The 23,908-nt window shown below is 41.2% G+C and overlaps 1 protein-coding gene and 1 pseudogene across 6 annotated transcripts in view; one reads left to right on the top strand and one right to left on the bottom strand.

Moving 5' to 3' along the window:
• LOC135225188 (UTP--glucose-1-phosphate uridylyltransferase-like) overlaps positions 1-18,498 on the top strand; it is a 32,720-nt pseudogene extending 14,222 nt beyond the window's left edge.
• LOC135225189 (UTP--glucose-1-phosphate uridylyltransferase-like) overlaps positions 1-23,908 on the bottom strand; it is a 152,981-nt gene that overhangs the window by 76,169 nt on the left and 52,904 nt on the right. The gene's annotated exons all lie outside the window — the stretch shown is intronic.

Raw genomic sequence — 23,908 nt, 5'->3', positions numbered from 1 at the left:
GGAACATACAGTGGGTCCCTGCTAACCTTACCGCATTGCTGAGTTACTAAACTCCGCTACGCACTGGACTTGGTCCGGTTCGTTTGAGTTTTAGGTTTAAGCGTTATTAGATTAACTATAAGTTTATCTTAAGTACCTTAAACCTTTTCCCCCCCTCCCTTACATGTCTTACCGGATATCTCCGGGATTATAGCCTATTCAGGCGAGGCAGGGGGGGGTTATGCCCAAATTTTTTTCCGAGCTCCGGCATGCAACGGAGTTCTTCTGTCCTTAGCCTGTAAGTGTTATCTTTAAGATACTCATGTATCTTCCCACTTACAGGCCACCAACTGTGAGCATCCGGGATGCGCCGCCACACTTCAGGACCCATGTGGACACGAAGTTTGCCGGTCCCATGCTCCATGCGCGACGCTGCACGGGGACATCCAGGTCTGGTACCATGAGACGTGTACCATATGTTACGATCTGGTGAGCCAGCTTTTCTTTTAGAAGGGGTGAGTATACCCATCTCCGGTAGCTGCTCCGCTTCTGTTTTAGTGCTTAAGTTTTCATCATCCACTTTAACTTAAGGCATCTAAGTTTAAGTTATATTTTAAGTTTTAGTTTTAAGTGATTCTTAAATCTAATCTACGCCCTCTCTTCCAGGCGCCGGCAGTGAAGGATACCGCACTGGCAAACCCTGCGGGCCTGGTCGGCGGTTTTGGGAAGAACGCCGCCAAGGGTATGCCCTACATCTTGGAGAAGCGGTTGGCGCTGTTAATCTTCCCGGAGGCAAGGCGACAGGATACGTCGACCCAGTAGAGGCGGCCCCTACTATCGCCTTCATCCAACAACAGCTGGCTGCCTCATTAACTGATCAAGACAGGATATCCACGGACGTCGCGACTCTAGATATTAATGTGGAACCTATGGTAGGTGTAGACGACCTGTTGGTCGAGGGTAAGTAGGGTGGACACCCAAGGGTCACCCTTGGGTGTAACTGTTTCTTCTACTCCTGCAACCCTCCCATCCTTCCAAGGCTTTGCAGGTGATGAATTATATACTCCTCCTGACGCTTCGGTTAGACCTAAGGTCAGGGTCAAGCAGTGAAATCCTTGACTAAGACGTCGTCGTCATCTAAGAAGTCGACTTCGGCGTCATCCTCCTCACGTAAGTCTCCGGCTGCGAATCCCGGAGCAGGACAGGTCTAAAGCTTTTAGCTCCGGCTCTAAGTCCTCGAGGAGTAAATCATCCAGAGAGGAGATCTCGCACCCCGGCAGTCACCAGTTCCGCTACCCTTGGTTCCGATTCAGAGCCACCCCTCCACCTCCGCAGCAGCTCCGGCTTGGACTCCAATGCTGGCCTGTTGCAACAGGTGGGCGACCTGGCGGTTGGGTCCCTAAGAGTAGCATGGAACAAATGATCTCTCGTCTGTCGGATAGGATTACTTCCCAAGACTCCATTATAGCCGGACTGAGAGAAGCTCTAGCCTCTCCTCCACTTTCCAATACGAGTGGAACTCAGCTTCCTCCGTATGACTCGCTACCTCCGTTCTCGATGAACAATCCATGGAGAGTAGCGTCATACGCCCCCTTCCAAGAACGGGTCTCATTTCCATACCGGAATTCGGAAACTCGAAGGATAGAGGACTTCGAGTTCTTCCCGAAGACCTCCAGCCTCCGTTCATAGGCTACGCAGGCTTACAGCTTCAGCCATGGTTCGGATGATAGGGTACCAAAGGAGACAGTCCTCTACTTCGAGACCAGGCTCAGAGAGAATGGCTCAGATGTTTAGAGGACATGGATTGTTCTAATACCAGGATACAACTTTCAAGAGTCCCTTTACCATTTTCACAATGGATGAGAGTACCCCGCTCCCGTTCCTGACAAAGATCGCGAGGTCTACCATCCCAGCGGCCCAGAAGGGGGAACCCATGCCTCAATTGAAGGAAGCAGATCCCACATCTCCGTTGCTCCCCTCAGCCGGAGAATTGTGGGAGGACTTGCAAACACCTTCTCAGCTGGCAAACTCAAACCGGACTGTGCTATGGAGCAGTTTGGTGAAAAGCTACCCAGGCTCCCAGATGGCCTTATTCAGGCTGAATTTGACGCGAAATCGCGATTAGCCAGATCAATTAACTCTATGGCTATGTCCGAGGTAGCAACCATAGCTTATGGCTCAGAACCGCTTTTTAAGCTCATGACCAAAGCCCTGACTCAAACGGTACAGTCGGATATGTTTGAGTTTGCCACTGCTAGAACGAATTGTAGGAAGCATGTCCTACAAGAGGCAACCATTCGACATGAGCCGAATAGGTTTACTCTCGTCTAACATCTGGGGAGCAGATCTCTTCCCAGAAGCTATGGTGAAGGAAGTCCAGTCAGAGGCTACGAGGCTGAACCAGAGCCTTAAGGACCGTTGGGGCCTTACGGCTAAGAGGAGACAAGACCTAACACCTAAAGGTAAGGGACAGAGGAAACCTAGGCGTTTCCATCCTTACCAGAAAAAGCAGCCACGCTTTCCTCAGCAAGTTCCAGCGGTGCCCTTAGTGCAAACAGCCCAACCTTCCACCTCTAAGGCTCAATCACAGCCAATTTATGTGATATCCCCTCAGCTCAGCCCTCCACCTCTTACGCCATCTCTCCAGCTTACAATCAAGCCTTCGAGAGTCAAGCTTCACAGAAGTATGACCGCTCGGGTAAGGGAGGCAGAGGTAAGCGTTCCTTTCGTGGGGAGAGGATCGGGAGGCCCCTTTAACAGGGGAAAGCACTTCAGAGGAGGGCCGAGGCGGTTACCAGAACCAATGAAGAACTTCAGGTAGGAGGAGGCTGTTTCACTTTCGCCACCGGTGGAACTTCAGCGAATGGGCTCAGAGCATAGTGTCAAAAGGCCTGGGTTGGAGCTGGTTGACGAACCCACCTCCATCCAGACCTTTCCGTCAACTTCCTTCCAAAGAATTGACAGAGTACGCAGAGGACCTCCTTCAGAAAGGAGCTATAGCGAGAGTCAAGAGATTAAAATTTCAAGGTCGCTTGTTCAGCGTGCCAAAGAAAGGCTCACAAAAAAGAAGGGTAATCTTAGACTTGTCCCGCTTAAACTTAGCCATCCGCTGCGACAAGTTCAAGATGCTCACGATCTCACAGGTGCGGACCTTCCCCGTGGGGCCGTCACCACCTCTATCGATCTTACAGACCGCCTACTAATCATATCCCTATTGCAAGACACTTCCGTCGTATCTGGGTTTCAAGATAGGAGACCAGGCATTCTCCTTCAAGGTAGTTCCCTTCGGACTCAACGTGGCACCCAGGGTGTTCACGAAACTAGCGGAAGCGGTAGTGCAACAACTCAGATCACAAGGGATTATGGTAGTAGCGTATCTCGACGATTGGTTGATCTGGGCTTCAACAGTCGAGGGAATGCAACAGAGCTACACTGAAAGTGATTCAGTTCCTGGAATATCTAGGCTTCAAGATAAACAGGACCAAGTCAAGACTCACTCCAGAGTCAGACTTTCAGTGGCTGGGCATTCAATGGAATCTATCCTCCCATACTCTGTCGATTCCATCAACCAAAAGGAAAGAAATAGCGAAGTCAGTTCAAGCAATTCTAAGTCACAAACTGGCGTCAAGGAGAGCTCAGGAGAGGATCCTGGTTCTCTCCAGTTTGCATCAGTGACGAACGTCTTAATGAAAGCCAAACTGAAAGACCTAACCAGAATCTGGCGCTCACGAGCAAATGTCAGGGCCAGGGACAAACTATCCTCAGTCCCTCTGATTCTAAAGAATCGTCTTCGGCCGTGGGCGAAAGTCAAGAATTTGTCAGTGTCAGTACCCCTTCAGTTCCCTCCACCAGGATTACCATCCACACAGACGCGTCCTTAAGCGGTTGGGGAGGGTATTCACAGGTCCAAAAGGTTCAAGGAACTTGGTCACCTCAGTTCAGTCAGTTCCATATAAACGTACTGGAGGCAATGGCAGTGTTCTTGACTCTAAAAAAGGTTGCGCCCACCAAAGTACTCCCACATAAAGCTAGTTCTGGACAGCGCAGTGGTAGTACATTGTATAAACAGAGGAGGCTCCAAGTCACGTCATCTAAATCATGTGATGGTAACCATCTTCTCCCTGGCAGACAAGTTCAGTTGGCATCTCTCCTCCACTCACATAGCTGGAGTGAGAAACGTCATAGCAGACGCGTTATCCCGATCAGTGCCCCTAGAGTCGGAATGGTCACTGGACAACAGTTCGTTCCAATGGATCCTTCAAAGAGTCCCAGGGCTACAGGTGGATCTCTTCGCAATCTCAAGCGAATCACAAACTTCCCTGTTATGTAGCCCCCCAACCCCCAACTGGACCCTCTGGCCTATGCCACGGACGCCTGGCTCTAGACTGGAACAACTGGAAGAAGATTTATGTCTTTCCCCCAGTGAATCTTCTTATGAAAGTTTTAAACAAACTCAGGACGTTCAAGGGTCAAGTGGCTCTAGTAGCCCCAGACTGGCCGAAGAGCAATTGGTATCCCCTAATTCTGGAGCTGGGCCTTCGTCCTCTTCGGATCCCCAATCCCAAGCTCTCCCAGTCAGTACAAACGAAGACTGTGGTTCGCTTCCTCAGGGATTCTCAAAAACCCTAACTTTATGGATTTCATGAAGTTTGCGGCAAAAAAGAGATGCGAATATTGACCCTCAGAATATTCTCTTCTTGGAATCCGATAAAAGGGATTCAACTTTGAGACAGTACGATGCTGCTGTCAAAAAGTTAGCAATCTTCCTGAGAGAATCTGATATTAGAATCATGACAGTTAATTCAGCTATATCCTTTTTCAGATCCTTATTTGAAAAAGGTTTAGCAGCTAGCACGATTACGACAAACAAGTCAGCCTTGAAAAAGATATTTCAATTTGGGTTCAACATAGACTTGACGGATTCCTACTTCTCGTCTATTCTAAGGCATGTGCTAGACTTAGACCTTCTGTAAGGCCTACGTCAGTTTCATGGTTCTTAAACGATGTTCTAAAACTGGCTTCAGAAACCGACAATGACACATGCTCGTTTATAATGCTCTTAAGGAAACCCTGTTTTTTTATTAAGCTTAGCTTCAGGAGCAAGAATTTCAGAACTGTCGGCTTTATCCAGAGATCCGGATCATATTCAATTCCTTCCCACAGGGGAAGTACTATCTTTCTCCGGAACGTAGCTTTTTAGCAAAGAATGAAGATCCTTTGATGAGGTGGGAACCTTGGAAGGTACTACCCCTTCCACAAGATGTATCTCTTTACCCAGTTACAAACCTTACGAGCCTTTCTGTCCAGGACCTCCTCATCCTCATCGGGTCCCTCTTTAAGAGGGAAAAAGGTGGTACTTTATCATTAAAGGCATCAGGCAGCAATCCTGTACTTTATTAAGCAAGCCAATCCTGACTCTTTCCCGAAAGCACATGATGTTAGGGCAGTAGCCACCTCAATTAATTATTTCCAACACATGAACTTCGATGAGTTGAAAAAGTATACCGGATGGAAATCGCCGACAGTGTTCAAAACGCCATTACCTAAGTCCTTGGAAGCTCTGAAAGAAATTTTCAGCAGTAGCAGCGGGAAACATAGTTTCCCCTGATTCTAGTAATTTGTAGTAGAAGATTCAGTCCTCCTTTCTACCTGCTTCACCCAACAGTTCGTCTATTCCTACCGTGTTCATTTTACATTCACCTGGTGTCTTAGCTGCTTTTATGATGATGTAGTGGGTGCCCCTTAGTTTTTGCTAGGGACACTCACAGATGATTATGGATTTTGATCTCATGGATGTTACCTTATTTTTTATGTCTAGGGGATACATCTCATTTTATAATGGTTACGGGTGGGTTTTGCATATTAAGTCATATGCATTCCTTATATATTATCATTGTTGTTTAATTTGTTCATTTGACTACTCTAATTGCTATTATATTTTGATACATGCCTTTACACAGATACCATTTTGTTACATGTAAGCCATTTACCTCTGTACATATGTAAATTACCTTATGATAAGAAACTGTTTAGAATTAAGGGTAATTTTAAGCATATTCTATTTTGTATCACTGTGTATTTGTATCTTTTTAGCAATTATATTCTTTTTTATATTACTTTATTTTTTATTTGAGACTATTCTGAGGTTTATTTTATTACTTTTGTTTACAATCTTGTGCTATTTCTCTGGTAAGATTTCGCGCAGCGACACGAGCTGAGCCCAGAAAAGGGATTTTGACGTAAGGAAAAATCTATTTCTGGGGCGTTGGCTCGTGTCGCCAGCGAAATCCACCCTAACCCATCCCTTCGCCCAAGATTGTCTGCTAACTTCAGGATGGCCACCAGAGGCGCAGCAGTCGGCAGCATGGGATGGAGTAGTAGTAGTACGAGCTTGCTCACTCTGTGGTCGGCTCTCCTCATGGAGGGTTTTTGTTGTGGGAGATTTCTATTGGTATTGGCTCGTGGTAGTGGTCTCACTCGCCTAGTGTTCATACCGACACCCTCTTGGAGGGTGAGCGAGTCAGGTTATACTGACCTTTTTCTTTATTTTATTTATTCTCTGGTATGTGTTAGTACATTTACCCTAGAAATAATAGATTAAAGGATATTTCGCTGGCGACACAAGCCAATCGCCCAGAAATAGATTTTTCCTTACGTCAAAATCCCTTATTCATCTCATCTTTGCTTTATATAATACATACATGAATTTTAAACAGTTTTACGTTAATAGAGAATATTTCAATTTTTTGTCATTTTTCATGTACACTTCTTAAAGGCAAATATTAAATGTTCATAAGAAGAAATAGGCTTAGTAGGTTGTAACATTAATCTTGTAGAATTTAAGAAAGTTGCAGATATCCTTAGCTTACATTGATTAGTTTTTCGATCATAAGTAGATGCTTGTTCATATCACAAGTTCCCTACACAGAGCTTTTGAATTATTTGTCATTCTTTATTCATAATGTCTTCTTTACAGGTGGTATCCCCCAGGTCACGGTGATTTTTACCAGTCTTTCCAGAATTCAGGGTTGTTGCAGGAATTTATAAGTCAGGTAAGCTGTTCAATATACGTACAAAGATATCATGCTTATTAAAGTCTGTAGTTATTTAAGAAGACTTTTTTCATTTCAACTTGTGATGCTTGAAATTGAAAATCCAAAAGAAAAAGGTACAGTAATCTTACTGCATATGCATGTGTCACCATATTTTGTTTTATGTATTGTACTATATTGGCATGGTATTAGCTAGCATTTGAAGTTTGTGTGAAACTGTGCATATCTTGTTCAACTTGCCTTTCAGGGTAAAGAATATGTATTCATCAGCAACATCGATAACCTTGGTGCCACCGTTGACCTGAATATCTGAATCTTCTTCTTGGTGACGAAGATGCTGGCAAATGTGAATTCCTCATGGAAGTTACTGATAAGACCAGAGCTGACGTTAAGGTAAAAAATATGCTTTTCTTATCATGAAAGGTTATTAATTATTTTAAATTGTACAGAGAAGTTATATGGAATAGTTTGATAGATCATACAGCATTATCTAAGGGTTTATCCCTCAGAGTATGTGGATATATGTATATATTTAGTTTTGGTAGAATTACCATTCCACATCGGCTAATTCCCTAAATTCAATGACAGAGAAATCTAAAAGGGCAGATCTTTACATAAACACCTTTCTTCATGTCCTCTTTATTATTCGCTTCAGGATACAGTACGTAGTATACTTTGTTGGCAAAATAAGTGCCCTATATAATTCCTCATTCAAAAACCTTTTTCAATCTTTGATATTATGATGCATCACAATATCAGTATCAATTTCAATAAAGTATAATAAATATTGTTTGTTGTTATGATGCATGTAGACATTTTGCTCATGAACAGAAAACGTTACTTGCGTCTATTGAGAATGCTTCAGTGCAGACACTTTTAAAACCCTCTTATATAATCTCTTTCTTTTCAAATAAGTGCTTGGCTTGTTATTGAAAAGCGGGGAAAATTTTCTTATCTTCCACAGAGAAGCCAAAATGCTCCTATAGTACTCCAGTACCTTTAGTAAAATCCAGGTCCATTCTGGAAAGTAAGGTTATAACCATAAGTACATAAATCTGTTAATACCAAACTATGTACGTATGTAACAGCATGTGCTAAATACTTTACATATACACATACATGTAGTACTAAAAAAGTTATTTTCTTTGTATCTTAAGAATTTAAAATTACTCGTAAAGCTTAGCCTTTTTGTGATTGTTCCCATTTCAGGGTGGTACATTGATTCAGTATGAAAGACAAGCTAAGGCTGCTCGAGATTGCACAAGTCCAAAAGATCACGTTGATGATTTCAAATCTGTCAAAACTTTCAAATTTTCAACACAAACAACTTGTGGATTAAACTTAAAGGTAAGGTTCCAATTATTTTACTATTGACTCTATGTTCTTTTACATTTTCTGAGTTCTAGAAATAGGAAACATGCTGCAACACATCAGTTTGTGTTGTTGAGAGGGAAACCTTTTTAAGAAGTTGACCCACACTATTCATACAATACATTGTTTCAGTACCCTCTTCCTGAGTATGGAATGTGTTGAAATTTAAGACCAGTACATGTGAAAAACATAGCATCAATTTTGTACTTCCTTCTTAACTTTAGACATATTTGTTAAAACAGCATTACAGTTTTTTGATTATGGAAATATTTCATGGCTCTCAGTAAAACCATCCCAGAAATAAATACTATAACTGTAATGATATTGTAGTCTAATGTTATTCCATATCACTTTACCATTAATAATGTCATTTGTATAAGTGAAATAGTGTAATTAATGTTTGACTGAAATTATTGTATGGTATTGTCACCGCCAGCTGCTTATTAAGTGGTATTCTTGAAGTATTTCTTTGGTTCTTAATAGGGCAACCTAGAAAAATTATTACCGTAGACTATTAGTTACTGTTGTGGCCAAAAAGTATAAATTTTACCTAAAAACTTGTCACATCTTGTAAAAAACAATAATGTATTCCACCATTTTTTCAGCAATTGATCAAATTCTGAATGAGGGCACTATGGATATGGAAGTCATTATTAACAATAAGACCCTGGACAATGGGTTGAATATAATTCAGCTCGAACAGGCTGTTGGTGCAGCTATCAAGTGCTTTAGTGGTGCCCATGGTGAGTAGTTGAAGAGGGTTAAGTGTCTTCTCTTAATTCATCTGAGTTTCTGTAAGGTATAAGGTAAATGCTAAGTCTGTGTGGGTTAAAGCTTGCTAGGATCTTCTTCAGTAACACCTCAACTTAGCGGACGTTCATACTTATCTGCTTTCCTATTATAATTACGTTTCCTATGCTGACATTTTAGATGTTAATGCATTTTTAGATATATCTCTTATACTGAATATTGATTACTGATAGGTTGATGTTAGTTCCAATTGGAATTAATCTTAGCTGTAAGGTATATCATGAAATATTTAGATGCAGGGTTTAATGCTACATCACAGACTTTGTTCGTTACCTATCAGAAAGGCCAGACTCCCAGAATGTGTATTAGGTTGAGGTGCTCCTGAAATTGTGTTGTGTTACTGTTGCACATTAAAAGGGATTTGTGGGATAGGCTTTATTAATGAAGTTCCAATGAATTATTTCTTTTATTACTGGTAAGAGTAGCATATGAGAAAATATATTTATTAGCCTCTTCCTTGCTAGGATAAGTCGTATTGGTATGCTGTACAGTGCCACATTTAGAACAGTTTTATCTGGAATACATACATCTTTGATATATTTTTAATGCATTCTATGTAATATGTAATGTATTTTAAGAATTTAATAGTAGTACATACCTGTTTATTTCACAATTTGTCAGCTTGAGATTTGTAAGCCAAGAACATTTCTGTTTTCCAAGCCTTGCAGTTTTTAAAATGGTTGCCAGAGGTTCTGTCTTAATTTGAATACTGTTTTTACACAGCACTGTATGTGTAATTTGTAGATTAATATGAGAAGTACAGTTCTGAAAAAACTTTGGCCATGTGTTAAAAACTTTTTCAGCAATCTCACATGACTATCCTCTTATCTTGGATTATACTGGTAGTTTATTTATAACTTCTCAATTAAAGTTATATATTATGATACCAGTTTATGTTTCAACAAACCTCACATTAAGTAAGTTTTAATGGTGATCTATAGAACTGTTCTTTGACTTGGTTCTTTTTTTTAAACACTCCATAATTTAAGCAAGGAGCAGATTCATTCTTGCTCTCTGTTGACATCTGAATTTTGGGTGGATCTGTTATATTTTCTATCCCTCTTACTTAATTACTTAACACTTTTTTCTGTAATTTGTTTCTTCCTGCAGGCTGATATTCCCTTGGAACCCATTTGCTTTTATTTAAGTCTGTTGACTCTGTGCATAGGGGTTTTCAGCTGAAGATATAAAAAAAGGAATAAAAACTTTGCCTGAATAATATTTTACAGATATTGTTTGTGTTTTGCAGGCATTAATGTCCCACGTTCAAGATTCTTGCCAGTGAAGAAGACAGATGATCTTCTATTGGTGATGAGTAATCTGTATTCACTAATGCAGGGTACTTTAACTATGTCCCCTCTTCGGATGTTTGACACCACTCCGCTTGTCAAACTGGGTCCTAACCATTTTGGTAAAGTAAAGGTTAGTAGAAAGATCATGTTTTTCAGTGAAATGGTTCTGTATTTTCCTTAAAAATTCTATGTCAATCAAGACTCTTTTTATATTTTGAGAAATAGATCTCATTGTGATACACCTGCTGTACTATGGTTGTGTTTTTGTGAAAGGACATAATTTTAAATTGGAACTGTAACCCTTGAATGAGTTGGATGAAGACTGTTTAAGCTGAATTTATAATATCAAGTTACTAATGCAGGAAGTTACTTGTATTCTATCTGCTATACATGACACTAGTCTCTTTCTAACAACAAGGTAAACTTTGTTACAGGAATTCCTCAAGAGATTTGCCTCTATACCTGATATGCTGGAACTAGATCATTTAACTGTGTCTGGTGACGTTACATTTGGAAAAGGTGTCAGTTTAAGAGTAAGTATATTCTTTGAATAGTTAGCTCTAGTTTTGTGTTAAATTTTCTCCTAAGACTACATAGAAGATTATATTGTGTCCATATGAAGTATATTCTTCATATCTTACCTTTGCCATACTTCCTGAACCGTTACAGTGACTGCTGAGAATTGAGTTATTTATAAATGAAAGAAGTCTTTAGTTGTCAGTTCAAATAATTGTTTCCAAAGAGGAACTCCCTTCTTGCCACATAACAAATGTCATTGAAGCCTTCTTTTGTATGAATTGAACAAGGTGTATCTATGTTCTTTCTTCTACTTCATGTCGTGTATTTCTATGTGGTTCGATGTTGCTCAGTGTGCTGCGAATTATATACATTGGAAGAGAGGCTCAGCTCCTCTAGCTCCAGCCACAACCTGGCTTCAACTCATGCTCCAAGCATCAGCCAGCTCCGTAGCTCCTGGTTTGCCTATTACACAGCTTGTCTGGCCCCAGCTCTTGCTACAAGCACCCAGTAGTGCTCCCCAGCTTAGAAATATTGTAGAGAGCTCTCTAATCAGTTGAAGTTTTTCAGGAATTCCCTGAGCTGAACCAGAAATCAGAGGACATCCATAACCTGTCTCTTCCTCTGCCTAAATGTGTCGTCTTCCATCTTACATGGGACTTCGTTTTTTGAGACACTCAGTTTTGTTCATGAAACTTACCTGTCAGATATATATTAGCTGTATTCTCTGAAGTCCGACAGAATTTCTAAAAACTTACGACACAGTAGTGGGAGTAGGGTGGTTAGTACCATTCCCGCCGCTGGGAGGCGGGTATCAGGAACCATTCCCATTTTCTATCAGATTTGCTTCTGTCGCCGGTGTTGTAAAACATCTGTTTACAGCACCTCCGCCTCAGATTTTTGGAAAACTTTCTTTGCTTGAGTATCCTCTTGACTTTTTGGTTATTTGTTATTGGATCGATAGCTTGGCATACGTGACTTTGGATTGTTTTTGATTTTGGCTTGGTTTTTTTCCTTAAATATGTCAGGTTCTAGTTCGGCTAGTGCCAGAGTGTGTATGAAAAGAGGGCTTTCCGAAAGTTAACACTTGGATGGAGACTAGGAAAGCTAAAGGAAGCACCACTTTCGCCCTGCCTCCGTCTAGGCTTAGCGGTAAGGCAGGGATGTGGTATGAAACCGGTGAGGAGTTAGGTTTGAAGGTTCCGACGTCAGCACAGGGAGATTTCGCCAGCGTTGTAGATGCTTCAAGAAGAGCTCTGTTAGCCTCAGCGAAGGTGTCGTGGACTACGTCAGAGATGGATCATCTGTTGAAGGGTCTGTTTAGATCCTTAGAAGTATTTAACTTCTTAGGACTGGTGTCTCGGAGTATACTAGAACCAGTCGCGTAAGCCAGATTCGATCAGCTTGGGGGAGCTGTCCAGTGTTTTGTCATGCATGGACAAGGCCGTCAGGGATGGCTCAGAGGAATTAGCATCTCATTTTTCAGCAGGCGTTGTTGAAGAAGAGATCGCTGTATTGTAATTTTGCGGCTAAGTCTGTCTCTCCCGCACAGAAGACAGAACTTTTGTATGCGCCGTTCTCGAGTCATCTCTTCCCCCAGGCTTTGGTGAAGGATCTGGCAGTAAGTCTTGCAGGAGAAAGCTACTCAAGACCTTTTGACGCAGTCGTCGAGACGTCCTGCTGTCCCTTCCACGTCTTCAGGAGTCAGTCTTTTAAGAAGCAGAAGCCCTTTCGTGGAGGATCTTCAGCTAGATCTGTATCCCGAGGAAGAGGTCTTCCTAGAGGTAGAGCCCCAGGCTAAGTCCAGGGGCAAGAAGTGAGGAATGCGTGCCTTCAGTCACCGGTAGGAGCCAGGCTTCAGTTGTTTGGAGGAGCCTGGAGAGAAAGAGAGGCAGACACCTGGTCTCTCAACATCATAGAGAAGGGGTACAAGATTCCGTTCGTAAAGCCTCCCCCTCTGACTTCCACTCCCAGGGACTTGTCCCCGTCGTATCCTCAAGAAAAGCAAAGGATTCTTTTCAATCTGCTCGAGCAGATGCTCGAGAAACGAGCAGTGGAACAGGTCTTAGACCTGGCTACGCCATGATTTTTACAAACAGATTGTTTCTTGTTCCGAAACACTCGGGAGGGTGGCGGCCAGTCTTGGACGTAAGTCGTCTGAACCTCTATATAGAAAAGCAAAAGTTCAAGATGGAGACACCTCAGTCAGTTCTGGGGGCCTTAAGACCGGGGGATTGGATGGTATCACTCGATCTTCAGGACGCATACTTTCACGTCCCGATACACCCCCAGTCTATGAAGTACCTTCGGTTCGTCCTGAAAGGAAAGGTGTTTCAGTTCAGGGCTCTCTGTTTCGGTCTGAGTACGGCCCCATTCGTTCACCAATCTTAATGAAGAATGTGGCGAGGTGGCTCCATCTTTCCAACATCAGGATCTCGCTCTACCTGGACAATGGCTCATACAAGCTTCTTCGCAGACCGGTGCCTGCAAGGACCTGAAAAACGACTGTCTTTAGCTGCATCCCTGGGACTTCTGGTGAACTTCGAACAGTCACATCTGACCCCAACACAGCCAGTCCATGTGTATCTGGGGATTCAGATGGATTCAGTGGCTTTTCGGGCTTTTCCGTCCCAGGAACGTCAGCAACAAGGCATAGAGAAAGTGTCCAGCCTTTCTAGGGAAAGATTCATGCTCGGTGAGGGAATGGATGAGTCTGCTGGGGGACCATTCCTCGCTGGAGAAGTTTGTTTCCCTGGGAGGCTACATTTCCGACCTCTTCAGTTCTTCCTGTCGGACAATTGGACAGAGAAGGACAACTTCGATATGATCCTAACCATCTCAGAAGAGGTGAAGAGCCATCTAAGATGGTGGCTCGATCCGTTAAAGCTCTCAGAGGGCATATCCCTCAAGCTTCGGAACCCCTACCTAGTGTTGTTCTCCGACGCGTCATCCACGGGGTGGGGAGCAAACACTAGGGGGGGAGGAGTGTCAGGCACCTGGACGAGGGGAACAGGTAGCCTGGCACATCAACTTCAAGGAGCTGGCAGCGGTTCCAATTAGCGCTCCAGTTCTTTTCAGGACAAAGTCTCCCGTCGAGTGGTTCAAGTCAACTCGGACAATCCACAGCCCTGGCATACTTGAAGAAACAAGGAGGAACTCACTCTCGCTCCCTGTTCGCTCTAGCGAAGGAAATTCTGATTTGGGCGAAGGCAAGAGAGATCACGATCTTGACAAGGTTCATTGCCGGAGTCGAGAACGTCCGGGCGGATCTCCTCAGTCGACAAGGTCAGTTGCTGCCGACAGAGTGGACCCTCAATCAGGACGTATGCCAGGAGCTGTGGAGTCTTTGGGGACGGCCCCTTGGTGGACGTTTTTGCAACCGCAAGGACGACGAGACTTCCTCTTACTGCTCCCCAGTTCTCGACCGGGGCAGTTAGCAGTAGACGCCCTGTTATGGGATTGGACGGGCCTAGACCTCTACGCATTTCCCCCCTTCAAGATTCTGGGGGAAGTGATGAGAAAGTTCACAGCTTCGGAGGGGACGAGGTTGACGTTAATCGCCCCCTTTTGGCCTGCAGCGATCTTGGTTCACAGAGGTGATGTCCTACCTGGTGGATTTTCCGAGATCTCTTCCGTTAAGGAGAGATCTACTCAAACAGCCCCACTTCGAGAGGTACCACAAAAAACCTCTCCGCTCTGAGTCTGACTGCGTTCAGACTATCCAGAAGTTGGCCAGAGCGAGAGGTTTTTCGAAACCTGTGGCTAAAGCTATCGCCACCGCGAGAAGACCTCGTCAATCGCGGTTTACCAGTCGAAGTGGGGCAGCTTTTAGGAGCTGGTGTAGGAAGAAAGGAGTTTCCTCTACCACGACCTCTGTGAGCCAGATCGCCGACTTCCTTCTTTATCTCAGACGAGATTTAAAGCTCGCAGTGTCAACCATTAAAGGCTACAGAAGTGTCTTGTCTGTAGTTTTTCGACATTGAGGTCTTGACCTTGCTAATAATAAAGACCTTCATGATCTACTGAAATCTTTTGAGACCACCAAGGTACCGATGGCTAAGTTGCCTTCTGCGGAATCTGGACGTGGTTCTCAAGTTTTTAACGTCAAGCCGCTTCGAACCTATTTACTCTGCCTCTTTGCGAGATTTGACGAGAAGATGTATTCCTAACTGCTCTGGCGACGGCGAAGAGGGTTAGCGAGATACAGGAGATTAGTAACACGTCGGCTTCAAAGGGCATAATGCAATCTGCTCTTTGAGTAGTCATTCCTGGCTAAGAATGAGAACCCTTCCAACCCTTGGCCTAGGACGTTCGAAATAAAAGGTATGGCAGAAATCATTGGTCAAGAGCCAGAAAGAGTTCCTGTGTCCTGTTAGGCTCTTAAAGAATATCTTCGTAGGAACAAAGGTGTAGAGGTTCTGGCGGAGAACTTATGGTGTTCGGTTAAGAGGCCCTAATATGCCCATGTCTAAGAATGCACTGGCATTCTTTTTTGAGGCAACACCATTAAGGAGGCGCACCGCTTATTGTCAAGATAGTGACTTTAAGCTTTTAAAAGTTAACGCTCATGAAGTAAGGGCTATTTCGACTTCTATAGCCTTTCAGAAAAATATGGCGGTCTCAAAGATATTTTTTAAGTGCCACCACTTTTTGGAGAAGTAACTCAGTGTTCGCCCTCGCACTATTTACGGAGGTCAGAACGACATATGAGAACTGTTACTCTCTTGGACCATACGTCGCCGCAGACACTATCTTGGGGGCAGGAGGTAGCACTCATCCTTTCCCCATAGAAAAGGGTAGGTGAGTTTTAATGTTCGTAATGTTTATGGTTGTAGGGTCGGCCGCCGATGCGGTCTTCCCTTCTTTTAGCCTTTGGTATATGGGAGTATTTGATTAGGCTAACTTAGGTGGTGGTTTTGCCTCGTTGTCCTCTGAGTATGGTCATGGTCTAGTCACATTGTGGTCTGTCCCCGTTGGCAGATCATCTAGAGCGCACCAAACTAAACAGGTCTCTACCTTGTTGGTAACTCTAGTGAAGCAGATGCAGGCTTGGGTTGGGTGACAGTAATCACGAAGTCAGCTATGCTAACAGGTAAGGAACCAAGATGTCAATCATCTACATATATATGTTTCCTAAATCCTTTTCTGTCTCTCCCACCGCCAAAGGTGGGATTCAGCTATATATATATCTGACAGTGGAAGTTTCATGAACAAAATGATATGTTAAGATACAATAAAGTTTGTTCATACTTACCTGGCAGATATATATATTTTAAGTACCCACCCACCTCCCCTCAGGAGACAGTGGAGATAGAAATCTGATAGAAAATGGGAATGGTTCCTGATACCCGCCTCCCAGCGGCGGGAGGGATGGGTACTAACCACCCTACTCCACTACGTGTGTCGTAAGTTTTTAGAAATTCTGTCGGACTTCAGAGAATACAGCTATATATATATCTGCCAGATAAGTATGAACAAACTTTATTGTATCTTAATATCATTTTGTTGGATTACATTTTGCCTGCTTGAAGCTAAGCTAAGGATGTCAGAACAGCCTCAACTCCTTAGTAGTTTTCAGACTTTGTATGCTCTTTATGTCCATTCTACTATTGACTTACCAGAAGTGTAAGAAATCTTTGTTTTTCATTATTTTTATGAAAGCTTAAACAGTGTCTAAATTTTCCAATACCCAGAGACCATTTTTAGTGACTGACATGGCATCTTGGAAGGAAGCACAAAACGTTCTCCTACTACTATCTTTTCACCTAAGGTGCTGAGTTTGGAGAGCCAGGAGCTACAATGTACCTAGAGTACCCATCACTCTCAGGGATGTGTGGTGATTTTATTTCAGTGTAGGTGTCAGTGTTGTCTGGTTATTTTTATATTGGGGTGTGCCCATGATCGGAGCCCTCCCTCCTCCCCTCTGATGGACATTAGCCATAAAGCAGAATGAGATAGTTAGCTAATTCGTTCCTAGTGTTGCCGTTAGAGGGCAGCGCTGTGCACCTACACTGAGCAATCAAAGAGCTACCGGCCAAAGTTTTATTTAGGCTCCCATACGTGTAAAACTCATAACTATTTTATTATAAAAATGTTATTTTGTTATAATTTTAGAGGTTTATGTTCTTGCACCTTGGAAATGGGGAAGGTGACCCTCAGTTTTATTTGATATCCTTAGTCTTGTGTGAATGGGACTAAACTCCTACCTTGAAAAGGATTTTCTTGTTGTTGAGAAGCAAAAACAGTGTCCTTTTCCATATGGCCCTTCCAGAATCCTCCAGAACCAAAAACACATGGATGCACTTTTGCTTTGTTTTGACATCATCCCGTTCTGAGAAAATTGTGGAAGACATGCATTTCCATAATAGAAGCAAGGACCACTTGTCCAGCACTTCATGTTTTTGCTGTAGGTGGAGGATGGTGATTATTACAGCAGAGTTGGGTACTGTAAGCAGAGTGAGATGCCATTTTATGACAGTGCAGGTGACCATTTTATTTTTGCTTGTATCATTTAATACACTGCATAAAATGGTTTATGGTAATCAGTTTAAGCTTAAGATGCCAATTGTAGAACCTTGCAATCGGACTGACCTCCCTTTTTTTGGACAACTGGATCTCTGTTGAGAGGATGAAGCCTCCATTATGGGTTGGTGTCTTTTAACCTTTACATGACACTTTACAGTGCACATAAGTGTAGCAAAAGTAAGATAAGGAGGTCTTATCCTTGAAACAAAAATATTTTATTTTTTGAAATTGCCAATTGTATGCAATTTATAACATATAATGATTATTTGGCTCTACTTTGCTGTATTATTAACTGAAGTCTTGTAAGTTTTGATTGCATTGTATTGAAAAAATTTTCATAGGTGACATGTCTAGTAATGAAACAGGCAGATTATCATTTTTCAGTTCATGTTACTTGAATAATTTTGGCAAGCTACTGTATACAACTACTTATTAAGGAATTAAATTCTTTTTATTGCTGTATGTTGCATCTAGTACTCAAAAATACATTTTATTTCCAGGGAACGGTAATCATTATAGCAAACCACGGAGACCGTATTGATATTCCCCCGGGAGCCATTTTGGAGAACAAAATAGTGTCTGGTAACCTTCGTATTTTGGATCATTAAATTCGTTTGTTTGAGCCAAGTCTCTCTTTTGTGCATTTACACTGTAAATAAATCCAATTGTTGAATATGTTTGCGAGCTCTTTCGAAATAAATAAATAAAGCCTTAGAGTTGTTTTGATATTTTGATAAGTTTTATGCACAAAATTTTTTATTGAAGATGGTTCCAGAATTTGTTAAAAGACTGTTTGTGCCAATTTAGTACCATATATTATGGTAGTTGGTTATTGTAATTAGTGATGTGATCAGTAGAAAGCTGAGAGAGCAGTACAGTAATTCCATTGTATGATAAGATCTGAGTTATTATAAGAGTGTTGTATAGAGTGCAATAAACCAGTTTTCAAGTGCTCTTATTTTTTTCTTACTTCCCTCGGTGCTTGCTAAATTCATATATGTACTAGTTAATTTTCCATTTTGTAGAAAGGGGGTTTGAAGAGAAGAATGAATCTTCATGAAGACAGAAGAAGCAGGGAAATTGACAGAGAGTTATAAGGAAAAGAGAATGGAGTCCAAATGAAAGATGGCAAGGATCAAGAGGAGCTGAGAGGTGTAATCAAAATGTCCACACACAATGTAAAATGGCCTTGAGTATAGATGGAAAAGATGTACAAGGCCAAGCCACCCGTGTATATAAAAGATAAAATTGATAAATTAGACAAGTGGTGGGAGTATTTGAAAATATGAATGAAGAGGACCACACCTGAATTGGAGGAGGATTGTGGCTTACTATAGGAACCAACAAAGAACATATCAACTGAAAAGGTTAAAAGTGCCTTGCAAGGATGAAAAAGGAAACAAAAAAGCCCCAGTACTTTCTAGAATGACAATCGACTAACCAAAACCTGCCAAAGACCAGTCATTCGTAAACTTACTAGAATATAGTACTTGTATGCAAGCCTACTAGAGTATACTTGTAAGCAAAGCTACTAGATTATACTTGTATGCAAACCTAATGAAGGATAGACAGAACCTGGAGAGTGTAAAACTAGCATTGTAGCAATGGTATACAAAAGAAAAGGGAATAGGTATACTGCAATGTGGAAGTTACATAGTAGAGTATGCCATGTAAATATTGGATAATGTGCCAAGGAAATGCTGAGAAAAATTAGTTTAAGTTGACAAAAATTACTTTGCTTACATGCCAGAGAGATCAAAAGCAGAAACAGGCTGTATAATGAAGCAACTACAGGAAAAGTACCTTGCAAAGAGGAAGATGAGAAGCTCTACACATTTGCGGATTATGAAATGGCTATTGTAACAGGATCAAGGCCAAAAATCGTATGGGAATTACAAAGAAAAAAAATACCATATGACTTGCTGAGTGAAGACATTGGCTGATATAAGAAAAATTTGAGGTAAATGCTGTTGTTTATCAATGACCAAAGCATCAGCCATTTTTTTTTCTTTTTTATCAGTGGGAGAACCTACAAAGGAGTGGAGAATTGGGAGCCCTCAGATCTCTACAATTACAGGAAGAGATGTAGAAACATAAAAGAGGAAGAAAACTGGAATGTAGAGGAGAGGACCGAAAAGCAACATAATCAAAATGAGGGCTCATGGTTACAGAAGCAGCAAAGGAAAACACCAGTCCAGGATGCCATGTTGGGAACTACATGGGTGACTAATGTGCTGTGTACTGAAAGTACATGAAATGTATTTACAAGAGTAAGTTGGTCAGAAAGGGGATCTGAGATCACCTTGTGTGATATATATGAAGGTCTTAGAAGAGGTTGAGTTGAGTATGTATAGTATCTTAGTTACCATAAACAGGGAGATAAACTGTATTGGTGAAGCAGTAGTCAAGAGAGCATGAAGAAAAAAGAGGCATGGTAGATCTAGGGTACTTATCCGCGGCGGCCTAGACTATGGCAGTTGCGGGTTTTCTATGCAGTTTTACCTACTGAACAAGAATTTTAAGTAATATTTATTCGGACGACGTAATTCAACCCCCCAGGGGGTCAGTACTAAACACGGCGAAATACATTGGACGCCCCAGTCCTTAGTGGATGTCGTATCCGCGGTTACGTTCCTTGCAGTCCGTGCGGACTCCTTCTGTAGAAATACCGTCAGTTTTAGGGATTCGAACTTGAACAAGGATAGCATCATTATATGTTATTTCCTAGTAATATACGGCCAGAACTGGACTTTTGCAAATTATATTTTGATCCAAAGAGAAAAACAATTCGAAAGAGAGCAGAGTAACGACAAGAATCTGTAGTGTGTGGAAACGGTATTGCTGCTCATTGAGCTATAGAATTTTTAGACAAGTATACAGTGATAGAAACTCTATGTAGCAAGATACAGAATAAATTACACTAATTTCTAGAGATGTAGCAAGTTAATGGATTTTCGTCTTGCTTCCAAAGATTCTGAACATTGTAAATGCGGAAATTTCTCTCTCTCTCTCTCTCTCTCTCTCTCTCTCTCTCTCTCTCTCTCTCTCTCTCTCTCTCTCTCTCTCTCTGAGGCCTGTTATTAAATGCATTGCTTGAACATTCATTTTTTCATATTTTGTTTGAAAATTACTTTCTGAATTTTTGATAACATTATTACTTCATCAATTCACGTTAGCATTTTTATTTTGTTCGTGTAAACCGATTCCCCTATTTGAATATTTCAAAAGAATGATACACACTGAATATCCAGTAGCTTTACTCAGAAGTTTCTCATATTCTCTCAGGTGAAAATGTATCGGCAAAAAACATGCCAAAAGCAGACTGGCCCAGAGCAAGACGTTAAAATCGCCGCAAGAAGAAGAAGAAGGGAAAAATAAACAAAAAGCCTTGCCATCTGGCGGCGAAAGTGCGAAACTAACACAAAACCTGTCATAGCATAAGAAGGTTAGATAACCTAGGCTCTTTCGACAGGTGATTGAAAGCCCGTCGCTATGCCAATACCGGAGTGCACGGTAAATCCCTCCGTGGTAAGGAAGAGGATGAATAAGAATCTGAGACATTTAAGCTGGATTTGTTGATGTCAACGGTTATCCGACACTGCCACGATTCAATAAGAAAAATAAAATATAACATTTTTTTTCATAAAGATCTAACACTATGTTGAAAGATTTCCGAACTTTCTGAACTGCGCCATATAGTTATTTTAAAGTCTGATTCATATAAAATCGCAAACGATTTTACTGGTAAACCAGTTTGAATTTCTTTGGAGTTATTCATTGTTATATTACTTTTCGATTCACAGGTTGTACCTACTGTACATAGTACACAATCAATATAAAAAACTAGAATAAAGATAAAAGCAGATTCGCATGAAGAAGAACTTTTGACATTACATTTTACGCCTTAAATTAATTTAATACAATAGGCCTAGCAGATTTCTCCTAATGACGGTGTCTATAATTTCGCCAAAATCGTAAGAACCTTGATTAGAATGGCTTTCTTACATGATATAACCCCTTAAATTCATGAAGAGTTACACGTACTTTATTCCTGCATATGATGCCAAGCTCAAGGGGTAAAACAAATATGCCAATAGTCTTAAAAATAAAATGGAACATGATTGTAGATACGCTGTTTATGTAGGAAGTTACAGACTTCTTGTACTTACGAACATTGTGTTTACAGGACGTAGATTATTTCACTATTGTATAAAACAAATCTTGAATTAGATTTTTTTGCCTTCATATTCTAGTCATTCCTACCCTCAATAGACATAAGCCATCACTTAATTAACGACCTCTCCAGTAACAGTGTTGATAGAACGCGTCCGATTTGTAAGCAACCGTCTAAGAAAACTAGAAAGGCCCTATCTATATCTATGACTGAAGGTGCTTTACGGAGTACGAAGGAAAAAGAAGAGCAGCAGTTTATAGTAGTGTACGAAAGGACCCAGGAGAGTGTCAGTAGAGACCAGGATAGATCGAGCGACACTGTAGGCTATAGTTGTTAAGAGATAAATACTGTCGTTCTTATGCCAGGTAACGGAATGCACGTGAAGCCTGGTATGCTTGTTTTTCATTCACGAAAAAAACAAGCATGTTTATTCCTTGAAAAACGCACGCCCAAATGTAGTAGACTACATAGCATATTTAGTTAGAGTTCAAGGTTGATGTTATGAGTGACGGTAAGAATGCAAATATAAAGTGTATGACGCTCTTATATTAAAATAAAAACTGGCCATATTTGGAGAGAGAGACCTTACCTTTACCTTACCTTACAGACCTTACATCTTGTTCGGGTTGCCCCAGGTCCCTCAGTGTGAGGCACCTCTAATGTCTACCAGAGAGTTGCTAGTACATCTTCCTGTATATTTTGCATCTTCCAATCTTGGATGGTCTGGGATGCAGTTTAGATATTTGTCGAGCATTATTCTTTAAACACATCTACGCTCACTCCTGATATATTCCTCAGATGAGCTGGCAACGCATTGAATAGACGCTGCAATTATCGATGCTGGTGCGTAGTGGATTAATGTCCTGTGTGCTTTCCTTATTTTTCCTGTTATAGTTTTGGGCATTATTAATCTACCTCTGCTTGCTCTTTCTGATATTTTTAGTTCCATGATATTTCTGCTATTCCTTCTATCTGTTTCCATGCCTGAATTATCATGTAGCGTTCTCTTCTCCTTTCTAGACTATATAATTTTAAGGATTATAGTCTTTCCCAGTAGTCAAGGTCTTTAACTTCTTCTATTCTAGCTGTAAAGGACCTTTGTACACTCTCTATTTGTGCAATATCCTTTTGATAGTGTGGGTACCATATCATATTGCAATATTCAAGTGGACATACGAACATATGTTTTATAAAGCATAGTCATGTGTTTCAGCTTTTCTTGTTTTGAAGTGCCGTAACAACATTCCCATTTTTGCTTTACATTTTGCCACAGAATTGCTATTTGATCATTGCATAACATGTTTCCTATCATCATCACACCAAGGTCTTTAACTGCTTCCTTATTTGTGATTGTCTCATTATTAGGTACCCTATATGCATATAGCTTTCTTTCTCTGTCTCCATAATTTATGATTCAAATTTATCAGAGTAAATACCATCCTATTTACCTCTGCCCAATCATATACTTTGTTAAGGTCTCTTTGTAGAGCGTTCCTATCTTCATCACAAGTAATTTCTCTACTTATTCTTGTGTCATCTGCGAAAACTACTCACTACCGAATCCTTAACATTACTGTCTATGTCTTCAATCATAATAACAAACAGTATTGCAGCTAACACCGTACCCTTGCGGCACACCGGATATTACCTTGGCTTCATCCGATTTCTCGTCGTTTGCAATAACTATCTGTTTTCTGTTGTTGTAAAAATTCTTTTAACCATCTTCCTACTTTATCACGATATTGTGTTTTCTATTTTCTTCGCTAATATATTATGGTCTACTTTGTCAAAAGCTTTTGCAAAGTCTAAATAAACCACATCTGTTTCATTTCCGCTTTTCATATTTTTGAATTGTTCTCACGGTGACTAACAGTTGGGTTTGTGTACTTTTTCCGGGTACGAAACCATGTTGTCCTTTATTAAACAAATTATTTTTTATTAAATGTTTCATAATATTTTTCTTCATTACCCTTTCGTACACTTTCATAATATGTGATGTTAGACTCACAGGCCTATAATACTTGCCTCTAGTCTTGATCCACTTTTGAAAGTAGGGGTTATATGCTAATTTGTGCTCATCATAAATCTTGCCTGTATCTACACTTTGTCTTAATAATATTGCAAGTGGCTTTGCGATAGAATGAACCACTTTCTTTAACAAAATAGCAGGCACTCCATCCGGCCCTGCA

This window comes from Macrobrachium nipponense, chromosome 13, assembly GCF_015104395.2.
Source record: "Macrobrachium nipponense isolate FS-2020 chromosome 13, ASM1510439v2, whole genome shotgun sequence".
Lineage (NCBI taxonomy): Eukaryota > Metazoa > Arthropoda > Malacostraca > Decapoda > Palaemonidae > Macrobrachium > Macrobrachium nipponense.
This window is presented reverse-complemented; position numbering and strand designations above follow the sequence as displayed.